We start from the raw sequence: 6,000 nt of genomic DNA on the forward strand, positions 1-6,000 counted from the left end.
TACAAAATTAATAATAATTCATGCAAATTACATTGGTGAGAAGGGAACGAGTTACTAACTCTTTCTCTCTCTCTCTCCTACCATAAATAATAGACTGCGTGGTCTGTCAATGATGATGATAATATTACCGTTATGTGATAATATTACCGTTATGTCAAGATCACTCGGACGCGTTCACGAATTGGGGAGGGGGGGATGTGAACGTTCTTAGTCTAGTCCCCAGACTTGCCCCAGCTATGTCGTGAACGCGTTCGATATTTCTATGACATAAACCAATAATAGTAAGAAAAATACATTAGAACACAAGAATTAGGTACTTTTATAAGCAAAAACCATTGGATTTATTCTTATTTAAACTGAAACATCGTACCTAAATTCCACGCGTTCTTGCTCCTGATACCAAAATGGTGAGGGGACTCCACTTTTCCCGCAATACTTTCTACAGGGCCGAAGCTAATAAATGAAGTCCAGCAACCATATAATTTATTGAAAAACAGAAATAAATTGGGGTACTCAACTTTGGTGTGGTGGACATCTCAGCTGAAGTCATCGCAAAAAAGCACTTAGATATGCGAAAAGGTACGAGCAAGCAAAAAACGCGGCGTAGTCTCACGAAATCTAAAAACAGGATTGAAGATGGCGCTCGGGTCAGGTAGTAGTAGCAGTAGCGAGAGAGAGAGGGAAATAGTAGCCGTTGGGTCGGCTCTCCCCATGAGAGGGAATTTGGAAAGGAAACCTCTAGTTGGTAGGAGACCTGTGAATAGTGGCTTCCGCTCGCCTTGTACTTTATACCCGACACCCTTAGGTGCTTGCGCGAGGGAGGGTAGTAACCTCAGCATACCACGCTAGCTTTCTTCTCTGGTATATTTGAAAACCTGTTTATACTAGAAAAGTGGATAGCAGGATCCTTTTCACCGGCGAACACAGGTCGACCCAGAAAAGCAAGAGTTGTCCATGATTATGCATGTTACTAGTATACAGCATTGTTTAAAATCATTTCAAGGAAATGGGCTAGCCTAGCTAAACTAAAATCAAAACATTAGTACTTACTAGAGCCATGGTAAAATTGTATTTGAGAAAATACAGTGAAAATTACAGTAAAATCTAAGCAAATTACAATAGGTTCCTTTCCATTGAATATGTATGTACATATATGTATATCTCAGTTTTTCTTGTTTATAAACAACAAAAAATTGGCCCCATTTTTTAAAGATGTATTTACACTTATTATTGTGATTGTTCTCCTTTTAGCTGCATCTGCTTTTGTGGGTTCAAGGAGTTAAATAATTCCCAATACATTCCAGATGTTATATTGATGCTGCTGACTAGGAAATATTTTATTGATTTTGAAAACAGTTCCATGGATTACCTATTTTATATTATCACAGTCCCAAGGTAATGGGAACTGGATTACATAACTGAAGTTGTTGACATGAACTGAACTGCAAAGATTATTAATGGATATAATAGTTCCCAAGGGATCTCTGGAAAAGTCGTCCACTTGTAAAGTCATCCACCAGCACCACCCAATCTTCTGAGTGCCACACCAGATCTTGTGGCATTCTGAAGGCTGAAGGCTTAATGTTTTGTCATTTGTAAACTGTTTAATTTTATTGTAAAATTAATTTGAATGGTGATAGCATGAACAAAGTGTTAGTACTTTTTAGCATTTAGTACATTTTAATTTTTTCGACAGGGAACTACCAGAACCGGTGCTAACTGTAGATATGATGCCACACTTTGAAGATGTTGCCATGATTTCCTAATCCAGGGGAACGAGCAGAAGCAATGCGACAGCTGATGACAGACTTCCTACTGCAAATAGATTATTAGTTCAATATATGTTCAAACATATGGGCCACATTATTGCACGGGTTAGTTAATTTATCAGATTGTATTTGCCTTTATTTTGAAATATTAATGGGGAAAAAACCCCAATTCTGAATTTTGAAAATATTTCCCTTATTTTGTAGTTTTATTATTCACAAATCACGTATAGTAATTATGCAAAAACTACCCAACCCATCTGTAGGATATAGGCAGTTGTGAATCCCACAGTTTCACCATCAGTAGCATAAAAGAAAATAAGAGGAGGAGATTAGATGGTGACATTTTCAGATTTGACAGTACGTAGTGCTAATATCAGCTGTTGTATAACAGCTTTGAGTTTAGGTTTGGACTTTGGAGTTTGTTCTTACAGGTGTTTTTAGCAGAAAAATTTAATTGTCTAATATTGTCAGACAGTATTTATTGAGGGTTTTTTGTGTGGGGTGTGGGGTCATATTCAAGTTTCTCTTCCCATGAATCCATGGATGCACCCTTATGCAAGGGAGTGGGTATGACACGAGTGAAGCACTTTGTGGATCTCATGTTTTTTTGTTGTAATACTGGTTGAACTTAACTAATCCAGCATCATGGGGACAGGCAGGGTGTTGGATTAGTAATTTTGGCGGATTATAGACTGGGTTAGGTTAGACTACACTGTAACCCAACAGTTAAGCACATTATCCTATCAAATTCCCTGTAAATTAGTACAAGGTGGTTAATAAGGAAAAAGGAAATAAAAACCAAGCAAAATTTTAATGAAGCACAGGCAAAATGAATGGTAATCCACAAAGTTCATCATTGCCACTTCCAAAGTGAAGAGCTGGAATTTGCAGCTAAGCACATTTATATCTTGAGGTAAAGGGCTGTCAGGATTCCCAGCTTCTTCATCTTGGAATAATATTTTATGCTATTCTCATTTATATATTTACTGAATTTTCGAATTTTTTATTTTTACAAACCAAATAAAAATTGCAATTGTGTGCATAGGGCACATATGTATATACAACGCACATTTATTTATTTGCTGGCTTCAGTGAACTTGGTACAGCTTGTTTTGGTTCATGTTGTTATGCTTATGATTTTTAAGTTTATATTTTATGTTATTTTCATTTATATTTTTACAGTATTTTCTCATTTTTTATTTTTACAACCAAAAAGTTCAATGCAATCGTGTGTTGTTTTGAGTACGCACAAACTCATTCACTGGTGCCAGTGAACTTGCTACATCTTGTTTTTGTTTGTGTTGTTAAGCTTATGATATTTTCTATTTATATTTTATGCTTTTCTCTTATATTTATACTGTATCTTTAAACCTTTTATTTTTACAGCCAAAATTATAACTGTGATTGTGTGTAAAGTACATGCAAATGCACAAACAATTTCGCTGGCACCTGTGAATTAGCTACAGGTTGTTTTCATTAGTATCATTACGCATATGATATTTAAATTTTTATTTTACGCTATTCTCATTTATAATTGTTCCTACACAAAGAAAACCCAAACCTTTGGTCTTTACATAGGATTTAGCTTGCGGTTGTGAGCTGGAATGGCCATTTGACTGTCAGACAAGGTCGTTAACTACTAACATTTGGGAGAAGCCCAGCCTGGTCATCTGTTTGCACTCCATTTGCTGTTAACTGCCATTGTGTGAAGTTATCTGTACTTCCCAGCTTAATTGCCATTTGCTTTCTGTTTTGTGCTTTATGTTGAAACATTTTTACATATATATATACAGTGGAACCTATATATACGAAAAATCCAAGTTACGAAAGCAAAGACGAAGATATTTTTTGCTTCTGCATACAAAAATAATTCAGGTTGCGAAAGGGTAAAGTCTGAGATTCACCTGGACCGCCGAGAACAATTTTAAAACTCACGCACAGCCAACTGAGTAGACTCGCCACCATCCTCTCACTGCCGTAAGATCCTGCTCTCCTATTGGTCAGCATCTGTCCCATCATGCCTCTGCGCAAAAGTGTCCTTCGACCATTTTGTCGCATCAGCGTTATCATACACTCGTGGAATTCGTTCATTTACATAGATTTTGTTTGTTAACGTAAATTCGTGTTAGTGATTTCGCTTTCTTCGTAGCAAGTTACTTTATCGTGTTGTGTGTGAACTTAATTAACTTAATTAGCCATGGGTCCCAAGAATGTTGCTGAAGTTCACGGAAAAGAAGAGGATGCTTTTTCATGGAGACAAAGATGGAGATAATTAAAAGTATGAAGCTGGCATGCGGTTGAGTGTGATAGCTAAGGAATACGGCCGAAATCCGTCGACAATAGGCACCATCCTTAAGCAGAAGGAAGCCATCAAAGCAGCTACACCTTCCAAGGGCATGACTATTTTGTCCAACAAGAGGAGCCACTTGGCATGATGAGATGGAGAGGCTGCTTCTTGTATGGATTAAAGACAAAGAAATCGTTGGCGATACGAGAACCGAGACGGCAATCTGCCAGAAGGCCAGTGCTATTTTCGGTGATCTGATTTACCCAGGCCGAAGACGACTGAGAAGGGACATCGACGGCAACCCCAGACTTCAAGGCTTCTCGGGGGTGGTTTGATTAATTCCGTAAACGGACTGGCATCCATTTGGTGGTGCGGCATGAGGAGGCTGCCAACACGAACACAAAAGCGGCCGAAGCCTTTATTAAGACGTTTGACGAGATGATGATCAACGAAGGCTACAGTTCTCGGCAAGTCTTCAACTGTGACGAGACTGGCCTTTTTGAAAAAAAAATGCCTCGTCAGATGTAACATCACGCAGGGAAGAGAATAAGCTACCTGGGCATAAGCCCTATGAAAGACAGGCTTACGCTCACACTTTGTTCCAATGCCAATGGGGATTGTAAGGTTAAGCCCCTAGTTGTATCATTCCGAGACTCCTTGAGCCTTCAAGCCACAGAGTGCTAAAGGAAAAGCTTCCAGTGATGTGGAGGGCTAATGCAAAAGCCTGGGTAACGAGACTTTTTGTTCACTGAGTGGGTAAATTTGTGTTTCTGCCCGACAGTGAAGAAATTCTTGGAAGAGCGGTGCCTCCCTCTGAAATGCCTGCTGTTGTTGGACAATGCCCCTGCTCACCCTCTTGGCCTCGAGGAAGATATCCTAGTGGAGTATTCTTTCATCAAGGTTCTTTATTTTCCACCTAACACCACCCCTCTCCTCCAGCCCATGGACCAGCAAGTGATATCAAACTTCAAGAAGCTGTATACAAAACATCTTTTCAAGAGATGTTTTGACATCACCGATACCACAAACCTCACCTTGCGTGAGTTTTGGAAGGAGCATTTCGATGTCGTCATATGCATCTGACTCATCGATCAAGCTTGGCAGGAGGTTTTGAGGTGAATCTTGAATTCTTCCTGGAGGGAAACTCTGGCCTGATGCCGTATCGCCCGAGACTTCAAGGGATTCAACATGGGCGAAGCTGATGCAGATTCAGAAACAGTTGACGATCCTGAAACTGTTTTGCAACCAGATCTTGACGAGATTGTTGCACTCGGCAAGTCCATGGGGTTGGTCAGTGACGAGGACGACATCAATGATCTTCTCGGAGGAGCACCAAGAGGAGCTTACGACGGATGACCTGAAGGAGTTGGAGGCCATGCAACATAATGTCATTCAAGAAGAATTCTCTAGCAGCGGCGAGGAGGAGGAGGAGGACGACCCTTATGACAACGGCAAAAATTAAGGATGCTCTAGCTGCTTTTCATAAGGTGCAATCATTTGTAGAAAAGAGACACCCGAAAAGGCTTACACAGGTCGTATGCTTGCGCAGTTCGATGGCGTTTGCCAGAGTCGTTTCAGGAACATTGTGAAAAGCAGGCGGAAGCAATCTTATTGGATAGTTATATTTTAAAGAGGCCTGTTTAGTAGTAAGCAAACAGGAAGATTCAAGTGATATGAAAAAACAATGTTGAAAGTGGAGAAGAAATTGAAATTTTGTAAAAAAATAAATAAATAAATAAATGTAAAGTCTAAATAAGTAAAAAAATAAAATGTAAATATCAGAAAAAAAAAAAAAAATTTTAAGTTTTTTGTAAAGTTAGGTGTTAATGTTTTCTGCCATTTTTTAATGTGTTTCATAAAGTTAGATGTTCATGTTTTCTGCCATTTGTACTCCTCCCATGTCGCCACTTTCAGAGATCGCCTCACTTGAAAGGTAAGGTTCCA

The 6,000-nt window shown here is 39.1% G+C and overlaps 1 pseudogene; it reads left to right on the forward strand.

Annotated features, from left to right (window-relative positions):
- The window catches only part of LOC135214635 (uncharacterized), an 81,823-nt pseudogene that overhangs the window by 44,434 nt on the left and 31,389 nt on the right, over positions 1–6,000 (forward strand).

The sequence above is a fragment of the Macrobrachium nipponense genome, chromosome 46 (genome assembly GCF_015104395.2).
Source record: "Macrobrachium nipponense isolate FS-2020 chromosome 46, ASM1510439v2, whole genome shotgun sequence".
NCBI classification, from domain to species: domain Eukaryota; kingdom Metazoa; phylum Arthropoda; class Malacostraca; order Decapoda; family Palaemonidae; genus Macrobrachium; species Macrobrachium nipponense.